Source organism: Pinus tabuliformis, chromosome Q, assembly GCF_031772625.1.
Source record: "Pinus tabuliformis cultivar Carrire ecotype Pingquan chromosome Q, CPIR1, whole genome shotgun sequence".
NCBI classification, from domain to species: Eukaryota; Viridiplantae; Streptophyta; class Pinopsida; order Pinales; family Pinaceae; genus Pinus; species Pinus tabuliformis.
In genome coordinates, this window is record NC_142296.1 from 1,200,688,094 (window position 1) to 1,200,702,432 (window position 14,339).

Genomic DNA, 14,339 nt, shown 5'->3' on the forward strand with positions numbered 1-14,339 from the left:
CATTAGTTCTGATCTCACCCATTTTCATAGTACCAAAAAGAAAGCCCACCTCAAATTCAAAGACCATCTAGACCCCTTTATCATGAACAAGAAAGAAGGTTGGCAAGATGCTGATCAAATTCTAAGGGACAAATATAAGCTAAAGAGGAGCTTCTGGTGGGTCCCTTATGACCTGTAAGGTTTTATCAGTGCCAGAAGAGTTAAATACAAGCTGCTAGGTTATGAACACTGTAAATATCCACAAATTGAACAATATGCCAACCAAGATGAGTGGTTGCAAGGTACATTAGTTGAGGAATTGAATCAAGAGGAAATAATGGAGAAAAATGTCAAGGATTTAGAAAAAACTCTTGACTTGGATTCTGTGCAGCAGGTAACATTCAAGTTGCCACATCAAATTGGAGAAAGTACATCTGCTGCTGTAGCCTCACAAGCCGCCTAGGGACCATCTACATCAGCAACAGGTACAACAAAAGGGAAGGAGGTAATGGGTGCAGGAAAGGAAGTGGTCACAGAATAGCCTGCCTCTTCAATGGAGCAACCTCAAGTACAGGCTCCTCTACAACAAACAGAAAGACCAACAGTGCCTGCCTTGCAGACTCCTGCACATGAGGAAAGAGGCAGAAAACGAGACTGAGATGAATCCACACCTGCTAGTGGATCCACTCAGCAGCCCGAAGCTAAGAGGCAAAAAGTTGATTCTCCAGTTGTGGAGGAAATCAGTGAAGAAATCCTTGGAAGCCCAAGGAAAGATAGAGAAGACAGTCAACAAACAACCACAAGCTCTTTTCAACAAGAGCAGGAAAGACAGCATGGCATGGAGGTGTCCTCCTCCACACAGCAAAGCAAGAAGCCAACCAGCATCAAGGCCACCTTTAAAGAAATTAAGGCACAAAATGAGCTGCTAAGAGTGCAGTTATATGACCAGTTTCTCAAGGAAACACCTGCCAAACAAGAAAGGTTGATGGTAACATATGACATCAAAGAGGAAAAAATGATCCTCAGCCATTTTAAACCCAAGGTACAGCAGCCTTAGTCGGCTGCAGATTATGTCAGAACGAAGTTGGAGGTTATGGAAAAAGACATTCACCCCATGGATCAAATAGAACTGCATAAGCAAACTGGGGAAATGGTCTATGCCACATTGGTAGACAAGGCCACAATGGCCCATGAGTTAAAAGAATCTCTGAGGAACACTAATACTCAGCTTGATTTAGAAAGAATGTCCTCCACAGCCAAAGACAACAGAATCAAAACATTGGAGGACATTATTGTAGACCTGGGGCATGATCCTAAGAATCCCGAGGCTATCAAGGCTCTAATGAAGAAAAAGTAGGATGATATTGCTACTCTAAAAAAGCAAATGAGGCTCTCCTCAACCATGCATCCACAAACGGGAGAGCTAGTAAAAGAGAAAGAAGCTGAAGATACATTGGACCTCCTAATGCAAATGAATCAAAGAATAGTCCAAATGGAAGAAGAATTGGGAAAGGCACTACAAAGCAAGCAGGGGGATTCGACCTCCCAGCCTCCTCAAACTGCCCCAACTATTGCAGCAACTACAGAAGCAGCAGTGACCCCTCCAACGGCTACAACAACTTCAGATGCTATAGCGGCAACAACAATAGCTCCTGAGTCTAGCATAAGCATGGATGATTTGAAAAAAGCTGTCAAGGAGCTAGAGCTTCAGGCAACAGAGATTAAACAAGCCAAAGAAAAATTGGCTGAGCTAGAAGCAAAATATGACAAGTCCAAAATGACAGTGGCTGAGCAGACCAGAGAAATTAAGGCCATGAAAGACAGAATAAAGGCCTTGGAGAAGGAACTGAATTTAGAGAAGACTCTGGCTGAAATAAAGAAAATTTTGTGGACCAGGATTGACCACTCTATCACCAAACAGTGGAAATCAATCAAAACAGTGCATGAGCAGATTGAGTTAATAGGCCAAGCTCAAATTGAAAGCCAAAAGGCCAGAGCAGCACTAGGAAATATGCCTAAGCAGGCTAGCAGGATGATACATTTCCTGAATACTCACACAAAGGAGGAGTTGGCAGCCTTGGATATCAACAGCAGAACAGATACTATTCTAACAGCCAAAAAGGTGCTGACCCTCAGAAATTTTGTGCAGAATTTGGAGAGAAAATGTCAGGAAATGCAGGCTGAGGTAGATGACTACAAGCTAAAAATGGGTGTATTAGAAGGCAAAGGATTGCCCAGCCTATTGACCGGTGCTGGAAGACTGCTCACCCGTGAGCAGTATGGCACTAGGATGACCAATTTTATTTCAAATCAGATCACAGCATCCACAGCCACTTCAGAAGAAGCAGGACCTCCATCAGGGCAGAGCCTCTATGACAAGCTGGAAAATTTATTTTACATTGAGCGTGAAATTAATCACCTGTTTGAGGTCCCACCAAATTTTTACAGGTACACAGAGGCAGATGAAACTCTAATAAAAATACGAAGACACCAACTGCCTAAAGAAGATTGGTGGCAAGCAATGCTGCAAATTTTTCCCCAATGATCTCAGTTCTGTCTCTCCTAATCAGCCTCAGGTCAACGAAATTTAATGCAGCATGAAGACAACTGGCAGAGCGGGTGAGAATAATGACTCAGCAAAATACTGGGACAACAAGCCCAAGAAGGGAAACGCGCAGATTTTGGACAGCGCAGCTCCAGCCGACTCAGTTGGTCACAAAAGTCAAAACTTTCTGACAAGATGGACAACTAATGCACTAAATATTTACTGCAGCATTTACTCTTTTAGTTGTAATTCCTCAAGGGTTGGCATAAAATTTATGAGCTATTAACTCATCAGCTAGATATTTTGTATCTAATTTTTGTATATATACCTCCCCATACAACGTATTTGGGGTTGGTGATTTTCTCTCTGAGACACTGTTTTGTAAATTTTCAGACTATCTAATACAAATGGCTGGAAAAGTTCCTGATTTCTACACCGTTTGATGTCAAAGTGATGATATGCGTTCTGCTATAGAATTCCTGTGTTATTTGATGGAACAATAAGTTATCCTGAACTATGTTTTGTCTTTCTATGTTTGCTTAACTCAAATATACGTTTCATTAGCTTAGCAAAAGAGAAAAAGAATAGCTGAGGAATTGTTTGAAAGCACCCTCTGCTCAATCTTTGTTGTTAAATATGTTTTCTTCAGAATTAATCATAAACATGAATTCTTAACTGCTCATGTTTGTATTCATTCTATCATTATGAATGTTGTTAAGGAATTCTTAAATGCTCCTAGATAATATTCCCACCATTCCCTCTATCAGTTTAGTGAAAGATCCTTAGCTTCCTTTCATTCCCTGATTTCATCCCATCATATTATAGATTTGAAAAATTGTTCCATAGATGCCTGTCTAGCTCTGTACCATAATCTTTTCCCTGAAGAAACATTTCCAGCAGTTCACCATCATCAACTCCACACCCAATGGCCTAGATCATTCTGAAAAAACATACGAGCTCTGACTGAAATCATCATCCCAACAAATTCAAAACAAAATTCTGTGCATCATAACTAGCCTAAAATTACACCAAAACAAAGCTAAATCAGAAAGAGAGAGCCCTCTCTGGTTGCAGGTAGGCTAGGACCTGTGGCTAAAAGGTTGGTTAGTGGTTACCTCAGCCGTATTCCCTATGGAGTGAAAGGGAACAACCTGAGTGCTAATAGTCTCCAATCTTTGCAAATTTGGGTTTTGCCTCCATACCAATGTTCACTTGTTTCATTTTCAACATCACAATTATATCAAGGTTCTCAATCTGCGGTCCTTGAACATCGCTATGACCTTCTGTTTATGGAATGTTAATCTTCCATGGATCCTTGTCCTCTTCTTTAGCAGTTACATTATAACATTCCAACGCATCACTCAGCTGAGTAGCCCATTCAAGCCAAATCAAGTTTAAAGGATCCTGTGGTATCCTAAATATTGTTGCTTTCACCTCTTGTAGTGCTTCATCAATACTATCAAACCCGTACTCAAAACTAAATGTCATCATGAATCCTCCATGCAGGATATCCCATTCACCTGTCCCATGGAAAAGCTTTGTTTCTATATACCAATTCATTGGGACAACATCGAGGGTATGACAAAACAGTGCACCCACTCAGGTTGGGGCTTTTCTCCATAAGCCTAGGTCCATTTGGCCATATGTCCGTGCAGATCATTCTGCCCATCATACTTGTCTGTCAGTCGTATCTTAGGCTTCTGAAATCGTGTTTTCATCGTCTTCCTACGTTCACGCCAATCATCAAAGCTTCCCTTGTGCATACCCCAACATCTTACGGGCGTAGCGCAAAGTGCCCAGTCCAATGCCTGGAAGCAATGCTTTTCTGGTATCTCCCTTTCAAATGCATCCAAAAATATATCTACCTCATTCAGACCATTATAAGTAGGTAGATTTATTAACTCTGATGACACACAGTGCAACGACCAGGTCATCATGTTGCAATTTAGCGTAGTTACTTCATGTAACTGATTCTGCCATCATTCTATTTATTCATCGGAGTTTTAAGTGAAGGAACTATCGCGATCCCATGTAATCCATCCATCTACGGTGGGATTCACCCTATTGCCTTGTTGGTCCTGACCCAAGTTCGAAGTTAATTAGCCAAATAAATCCCTGTACTACTAGCCCTTTCGGCAACAGTGCGCGGAGCACAGACTGAGGTCTCACCTGAAGTAGTATGGGGGGGTGCTAGAACCAGGTTTCTGCACCCTTGAGATGTCTGAGAGGTTGATTCGATCCAACTGTTAGTCCCTGTGCACACTTCCCTAGCCTTTGATCCCTGATATATTCGCCTTCGCATATCCTTAACCAGGGGTTGTGGGGCTACCGCGCTGCTAGAGCAACGCTCTACACTATTTCCCTAAGTCACACCCAAGATCTTACTTATATTCTTACACCAGTTAGTTATCTTCACATAAATGGATGCCTTATGTTATATTTATTTATACAACACATTCATATGAGTTCACGCAACAAATAAATAGTAAACTTGCAATTCATACCCAATAATACATAAAACAGGAAAATATACACAGAAATAAGGTATAACTTCTCTTTTATTAATTCTTCCCACAGTTACAGACTCAATCTTCCTTGCGCACTCAGATGCAGACTACTAGGCCTCTGTGCAGTCAGTTTTAGAGCCTTCTCCTACTTTACAACCCAAAGACACACTTTACACTTTGACTCAATCACATCCTTAGACTCATCATGCTTCTATTTATTAACTTAACTATTTTCTACACTTAGAGCCTTGCTCTATTTATACAATCCCATGGTCCGCAGACCATGGGTAGATCTTTCAGTATAACATTACATTACAAAAACAAGGGTGGACAACCCTGTGACTCTATTATGACTTCGCGCTCTGCACCCATAAATAGCAGAGTCTTTATAATGGACTTGGTCAAAACTTGGGCTTTAAGCCCCAAAACATGCCTTGGGGGGAATCCACGCCCACCAGGCCCCCAACACAAACATCGTGGCCCACCCTCGAGTCACTGTGTTAGTGTGAAGATCTTCACGCAGAGTCCCTCCAACTATGCACGAACCGCTGCAAGGTCGGAAATGCACTGAGCGTCTGCTTGTTGAATCTCCTGTACCTGTTGTTCTGAGACCGCGGTGTCAGAATTTCTTCCATAAATCTATTCCTGCGTCCCCTGCATTTGTGCAAGCTTGCCTTCAATTGTTGCTATAATGGTGAAGGCCTTGTTAATCCAAGGCAAAAAACGTGCCTTCAGAATTTCTTCTCAGTGTCGTGCGGTGTCCACTTTCTCTTTCAACACTTTGGCCTATTGCATTTGCGTGAGCCTCTGAGTGAGGGCCACCATCTGCGCAGTCCCTTTGATGCTATCGTATTGCTGCTGGAGCTCATGCGCCTCTGTGTCAAAGCTTTGGATGTTAGGGTCCTCCTACAGATTAGTGAGAACCTCAAATGACTCCTTCAACATTCTAGTGCAGTCCCTTATTGCACTGCTGATCTCTTCCATGCCTGATATATTAGTGTTGGCATGCTATTCTCTTACCTCTGGAGTGGTGGAAAGCTACGCCTTCAACCACAACTCTGCTATCTGAAGATTTAGCTTTAGCTGAACCTTGGTCATTTCTTCTTGCACCTCGCACTCTTGTTGCTAGTCTGTGGATGCACACCTCTGCTGGTGCGTCTGTTGGGATGGCCAACTCAGGGACCATCTGACAGGCTTCTTCCAGTACCTATACTATCTGCCTATTCTGTGACACCAATTCATCACGCTGCAAGCTCAACTATTCCATGTTGATCTTTTGCTCCCTCAGCTCTTGCAGCGTGTAACTTTCCCTAGCCCGCAGTTATGAAGTAATCCCGTCTTGCAGAACATACAACCTTTCTCGCGGGAGTGCGGCCATGTTGATCCTGATACCTTTCAGTGCGCTAATCGTAGGCCTGTCGGCCTCATTTGTTGTAACCAGTGCCCCTTCTGGCAACACTATTGTGTTTGTTGTCTGAACGCGCATCATTTGCGCTGCTGCAGTTGTCCCTACTGTGAGGCTGGTTGAAAGGGTACCAACCTAGGGAGTTCGCACCTGCAACTCTTGAAGTTACGCTCTGAGGACCCCCACCACAATATGATTCTCTTACGTGAAGTTCTGGAGGGCCTTGGAGGTGACATCATGCATGGTCTCGCCAATATCGTGCAAATCACCCTCAGTAAGGGTGATTGGGTCGATAGGCAACTTTGATGCCTTGACATTCTTGCGCGGCCCCGCCTGCTCGCTTGGGCACTGACACTTCAGTTGTGTTGACACGATTTTTAGGTCTGAACCGCCCTCCTCTTCCTCCCGGAAACGAAACCATTTGTTGGCTTATTGGGGCCTGACCCAGGTTCAAATTTAATTAGCCAAACAAATCCCTGTACTACAGGCCCTTTTGGCAACAGTCCGCGGAGTGCGGACTGAGGTCTCACCCGAAGTAGTATGGTGGAGTGCTGGAACTAGGTTTCCGCACACTTGAGATGTCTGAGAGGTTGATTCGGTCTAACTGTTAGTCCCTACACGCAGGTTACTTCGCGCACTTCCCTGACCTGCGTGCCCTGATATATTCGCCTTTGCATAACCCTGACTAGGGGCTGTGGGGCTTCTGTGCTACTAGAGCAGTGCTTTGCACTATTTCCCTAAGTCACACTTGAGATCTTACTTATCTTCTTCTACCAGTTACTTATCTTCGCGTAAATGGATGCCTTATGTGATATTAATTTATAGAACATATTTATATGAGTTCACGTAGCAAATAAACAGTGAACTTGTAATTCGTACCCAATAATACATAAAACAAGAAAAGATACACAGAAATAAGGTATAACTTCTCTTTTATTAATTCTTCCCATGGTTATAGACTCAATCTTCCCTGCGCAGTCAGTTTTAGGGGTCTGCACACTCATGTGCGGACTACTAGGCCTCTGAGCACTTAGCTGCAGAGCCTTCTCCTACTCTACGACCCAAAGACACACTTTACACTTCGACTCAATCACTTCCTTAGACTCATCATGCTTCTATTTATTAACTTAACTACTTTCTATACTTAGAGCCTCGCTCTATTTATACAATCCCATGGTTCGCGGACCATGGGTAGATCTTTCAAGCCGACATTAGATTACAAACATAAGGGCAGACAACCCTGTGACTCTATTATGATTTCGCATTCCGCACCCACAAATTGCGGAGTCTTTACAATGGACTTAGTCAAAACTTGGACTTTAAGCCCCAAAACATGCCTTGGGGGGGATTCCACACCCAACACACCCAATCTTGGTCTTGTGTAGTTATCTTATAGATATAGTCCAGGTCGTCATCACTCTCATAATTGCGGACAGGTAGAGTATAGCGCAATCTTTTAGCAGGATCGAGGGGTACTATTACATGCAGTGATTTCTTCTCAAAGATCATCTTTCGCTTCTTCAGATTGATTACCCCATTCATATAAATAGCCTAGTCAATTCCTTGGAGTGCTGGATAGGGATTGCCATTATCCACTATCTCTATTACTTCAAAATCAGCTAGCAAGCTCGCTCCCTCAATATCCACAGTCACCCCCTGTAGGTGCCCCATGGGGATGATCTTCTACTGATACGCCATCCTTAGCTGAATCGGGGACCATTGCAGTGTAGGTCTTCCCATTCACTCCCAAGTCTGCTATGGTAGGACATTCACATCTGACCCTAGGTCGAAAATGACATGATCCATTTCACACTCTCCTATCTATGCGATCAGTCTCATCTCCCGTCCCGTTCTTGTTTTATGCTTGCCAATCTTTCATACTACGCGCAAATCACCTAGCGCGGTTCCAACACATCTATTAATGAGTTCTAGTAAGCCTTTCACAACCTTACTGTTGCGTAGTAAATTCATACAGGCTTCTAGGAAAGTTGTGAGCATAGAGGGGTCCATATCTTGCTCAGGCTTATCCTTGCTTCCTGAGGTGGAGGCCTCAACAAAGCTCTTCTTAGCTTCCGTGAAGGTTTCATGTGCATGCTCCAAATTGAACTCAGCTTCCTTTGCTAGGGCTTTGCGAACCCATGTACTTTCTTCTGGCTATTTCCCCCTGTCATCTCCTGTCGTGATTCCACTTCTGAGCACTATATTCACATTTGGATCCTCTTCGCGTAGTTTAGATCTCATCATTTGCAGGTTCTTAGTCGACGGAGGTGGTAGCGCCCCTTTGCATGTATCCTAGCTATCAACGTATGATAGTCTTTCGTTTCATGATCAAATAGTGTGCAATATTTGCACGACGGATGTGTTGGCTTAGTGCAATCATGGGCATAGTGTCCCGGTCCTCCGCAATTGTAGAAATCAATTGTCCTCGACCCCTACCAGGTTCTCCTCCGCCTCAGCCTCTTCCACGCCCTTGAAATCTTGCTTGCGCCATTCCTGTGCTCTAGTCAAGGGGTTGCGTCTCAGCTTGAACCCTATAGGTGGGAGTTATATCCATCATTAGTTCATAGCTCCTGCAAGTACACTCATCATGCCCTATTGACCTACAAAAGTTGCAGAACCAATGTTGTGGTGTATGTACAAACTTTTGTAGCAAGTGACAATTATCCGTGGCATGTTTTCCGGCTACCTAACAGATAGCACACCATAATGCAGGCCCTGCGCTAGGTCCTATGTGAACTAGTTATCCAAGGAATTTATACCATTTAGTTCCTTTCTTTTCCATATTTATTTAGTTCACATAATATATAATCTTTTTAATTTATTTGATATATGTTTACATGCAAGGTGTTGGAAAGTTAGTTGTATTAAATAGGTTTGATTGGTCATCCTGTGTTGATATACATATAATTTTATTTATTTATTTATTTTTCCATTTATCTCAATTTGAAATAATTATGATGTTGATTTAGAATTATTGTAACTTGCCCCCCTCAATTGAGTTTTTTGGCCTTGTCTCATCTAACATACTGATTTGACTTTGTTGTGCATCTTAGAGGAGAAATGTGGCAACTCATGCACCAATTTTAATTGATTTGCAATGAGACAATTTAGTTAGCAGCAAGGCAATAATACTCCAGATTGAAAAAAAGTCTCAGAAAGTTTTTGCCAATTGGTACCTTCATTAACGTGATTTAAGATTATTCTTTTACTTTGTTGGAGCATGTGATATATTCCCTATTTGTTTTGGACACTTGCATCACTCATCACTTATTTTGGTTTATTTATTGTAGTGTGAGGCTTGTACCTCTCTCTAGAAGGACTTATATGCCCTATGTATAGCTAGCATGAACTTATTTAATATTCTTGAAGATTATAACAAGTAATTTTTAATTTGCTTTTCAATTAAATTTTTACTTTTTTCAAGTTTGTGTTCCACCTTTTCCTCAAAACACAAAATAATTGGATTTTCTTGCTTTGAAACATTTTGTTAAACATTTTTTTTTTAATTTTTTAATTTTTTGATTTCTTTGTTAATGAATGATTTTCTTATATGATTTTAGCTCATTCTTTTCATAAATTATAAAACTTCATGCCCCTGCTACTGAGATTGATTATTGACAAAAAAATGCAACTGCCACTCACTTCAACTATTTCTTGTTTCAAATCGATTGGTCTAGAATAGGTAGATTGGTGAATAAGTCAAAGTAGAAAAATATGGAGATCTAAGTGTTTCTATGGTGATCAAAGTTGACTATGTCTTATATATCGCATGGGAATTAGCTATGATTTGAGTTATACAGATGATCCTATAGATCAATTTATCATGATGTGTTAATTATTAATTCCATATGTTGAGCTATGCTCACTTGTCCTTTAGTGTTGTAACGATATTGGTGTCTACAACACCACCTATTCTTGAAATACATGGTTCATAACTTCTACAATAGCAATATTGAAGACAAGGAGAGGAAACAAAATAGCTTATATATGGACTCCATGGTGATATTAGACATGTGTTAGGTTGGCTTGATTTATTAAATTTCAGAGAACCTTAGGTCATTGAGGCCACTCCAGTTAGGTGTAGACAAAGTGGAGAAGAATAATTGCAACTCTAGCACATTCGATGGGTTCTTCAAACATAATGACATGAATAGCTAAGTAATTCATTTTTCATTTTGGATTATGAAGATAATGTAGTAAATCTATTAAATCAATTAATACGGTTGTAATAATCCAAGGAATACTGCCAGTTGAATCTGAAAATTATCTAAACTGATACTTAATATCTAGCTACTAAGTCGAGGAATGTTGCTGTAAATCCTTGAAATTAGGAATACTAGGTAAGACTGCATGCTACTAAATGCATACATACTACTTTCCTTATTATGATATTAACACATATTTCAATAAAATTGGGAAAATTATATTACAATTTCTATTTACAAATGGATTTCATTAAATTTGGAATTATGCAATGGATCTAGAATTTATAACTTTAACTAGAATAAGTTTCAAAATTAGTTAGTTTGTTAAAATTTCATTACAAGGACCTACTACAAACACTTTTCATTAAATATGAAATTATGCAATGCATCTATAATTTATAGCTTTAACTAGATCAAGTTTGAAAATCAATTATTCCACTATTTTGAATGTATTTTTTCAATGTTTTTTGTAATAAAATTATCGCAAATTATTGATTGATTTAATGATACATAGTTAGAAAAAGTTACGAATTAAAAATCAAAGTAGAAAATTTAGAATGCATTATCAATAATTAACTCTAAATTATTTTTTTGGTAAAAATTGTATCTCTAGTCCCGTGACTATGCGTGGCAATCATGATGGCATTGATGTTCATACACATCAAATTAGCAATATCTCCATCATGGAAATAGAATTTGGCAAAGCACGTAGCTAGTCTATCATTGTGCTTCGAGAACGGAGAGGGAGGGTGGTGTCAATCAGGGATCAAAATTGAACACGTCAGAGCCCTTCAAAGGGTCTCTGGCAAGTCAGAGAAGTAAGAAGAAAATTTTACCAGTCAAAAAGAATTTAAAAATTGATTTTTGTCATTTAAAAAAAAATTGGAATAATATCTTAAAATTTAAGAAGTGCTGTCAAATTGTCAATTTTTTTTTTAAATTTCATTTTTCCTGAAATTAGAATTTTAGGAATGAAAAAATTAGAATTTTAGAAATGTTGAATTTGTAAATTTCTTTTCATGTTAAAACTTAAGTCCCATTTTAGAAACTCCCATTTGAAAAACAACAGTTTCCTTTCGAGTTGTTTTTTCTAATTGTGCATATAATGCAAGTTCTAACTTCTTATTACACCGTAAGGCGTTTCCCTCTGAAATCAACTCCCCTCTCTGCTTACCTGTCATCGTGTAAGCCACACGATTATATGTTAGACGATTGCAACAATTTCAGCCGTTGATCGTTGATTCAAAAGGGTTGCCCAAACGGTTTGGGCGTTTCATTTGGCGGATCGAATAGTTTCATCAGGGCACCTGAACCGGGCTCTCTAGTGCTACATGCGTCCCACTAACCCTGTTGGCGGGATTTTCTTGTACTGTATGTGGGTGGAGTTGATTGATCCCAAGGCTGTACTGAGCAGGCAGCACATTCTCACAAATCCCACATTCTCACAAATCCCGATGTTCTCAAATCCATCGTTGAGAAAGCAGACATGAGAGAAAGCGATACCGTCCTGGAAATCGGCCCGGGTACTGGAAATCTAACCCTAGAGTTGCTGCAGGCCGCCCACAGAGTCATCGCAGTTGAGATCGATCCCCGGATGATCGAAGTAGTTCACAAACGCATAAAGGGGACCGAAATGGCTCAGAGATTGGAGGTGAGTTCCAATTTCCTTTGCATCTTGTTTTTACATTCATTCACCTTATTTACCTCATTAACAATATGTCAATTCCACATGGATTGTGACTCTTCATGCCCACCCCAAGTTTCAAATCCTCAGAGACATGTTTTCCCTTCATGAGCTGTTGCTTCTATGCACCTGTGTAAGCAGCGGCTCAGGCTCCGGCTCCATGTGGATCGCACAAGGTGTAGGTCTTCTGCCACAATCACTGAGACATATGTTTTTGAATATCTGTTGTCAGCGTGCTACAGTTCGTTGTGATATTCACATAATGGAAATGGGCATGCTTTCTGCATGACCTGACTTCAGTTCATCGTGATAATCCCATAATGGAGAAGGGTGTGCTTGCTGCATTTGTAAACTGGAAACATCAACCAAAAAAAATCCCTACATTGACAACAATACTGAAGAAGGTTTATTTGTGAAATACCACATACATTAAAACTTTTTCAAATCTTTGCCAATCTGAAAACTGGGTTTAGGGTGAATTTCTCATGCCTATGCGATGAAAACTGGCTATGGGGTGAAGTCCTCATGCTTATGTGATAGCAGCCTTCTTTTCTTCAGTTACTACCTTTCTCCAATCTAATGATGCTTAGAAGTACCTGTGTGCTTTGGGAAGCCATAATCTTGTAACATACTGCACTTTCTGTCTGGCAATGAAAAATGCCAATTTTGGCAATAAAACACTTCTTCTTTTTGCAAATTTGATGTTGCAGATGGATTCCCTACCCCCTTATGTCCAATTGGGCACCTCAGTATTAAATTTATGCAATTCAAACCTGTAATTCCAAGATTCTGGCAAAATTTCTGCCATATTTACAAGGAAAATGCACTGGAAAGAGATTTTGTTTACTGCAAGGTTAGCCTAAGCTATGTGCTTTGCAGGTTCCCTTGTGGTGTCTTCGTAATTGTCTCTTGCAATTCCTTTTTTGTTCCTTGTGATTGCTGTCTTTGGTGATACCTTATTAATTTTTGGGATTACGATAAATCAAAGTTGCTCTTCTCTAATATGACTATCTCCTTTTTCTTTTCTGTTATGGACAGTTGGTGCGAGGGGACATACTACGAACAGACTTGCCAACTTTTGACATATGTGTAGCCAATATACCTTACCAGATATCATCTCCGCTCATCTTCAAGCTTTTGTACACCATGCCCAAGTTTCGAAGTGCCACCCTCATGCTTCAGAAGGAATTTGGCCACCGCCTCGTGGCAAAGCCTGGTGATTCCCTTTTCAATCGCCTGGCTGTCAATGTGGATCTCCTGGCCAGTACCAAGCTCCTTATGGATGTGAGCAAGAGGCATTTTACGCCATGCCCTAAAGTGGATTCCTCTGTTGTGAGAATCGAACCAAGGGCATGGCCTCCTCAAGTCGACTTGAGTGAATGGAATAGATTCACTCTGATGTGTTTCACCAGAAAGAATAAGACTCTCGGTGCAATCTTCCTGTTCATCAATTTTAATCTTGAAGGCATATATCCCTGCTATTGTTTATTTGCTCCCCAAGATTATCTTCTTTAAAGGCATTTAGAGCATGGATGCCAACAATTTCTCAACAAACAGTATAGGTACATTTGCATTGTATGAGCAAATGGAGGAATTTTTCCTTTTTAGTTAAAAGGACGAATCATCTTTGGTTTTTCTTTGCAAGCAATACTTTAAGCAGACAGGCGTTTCAATATGAATTAGTTATGTTTTTTCGATCTCTTCATATTTATTTTCTTCAACATGTTTGAAACCTTTTCTTCTGGGAACTATTGTTTTTGCAAATATTTTACCTTGAATCAATTCGTATCAGCATGCATTCAAGTTAGTTAGAATGGAATCACATAGGTTTCAGCAGTTTAGCCTAGCCGGTTGTCTCATTAGTCAGGACTTATGAGATGTATGTTAAAAGACTGAAACGTGCTTATGTTAAGGTGAATTTGTGCTGAAAACAGTTTTCAATACTCACGGATCAGACCTTGATCTGAAGAAACTTTTGGGTTAATGGAAACTCATGATCACAGATATAACTGAA

General features: G+C 40.4%; 1 pseudogene; it reads left to right on the forward strand.

Moving 5' to 3' along the window:
* Positions 1-1,990: 1,990 nt before the first annotated feature.
* Positions 1,991-13,840, forward strand: LOC149224096 (ribosomal RNA small subunit methyltransferase, mitochondrial pseudogene; annotated as a pseudogene).
* The last annotated feature ends 499 nt before the right edge of the window (positions 13,841-14,339 follow it).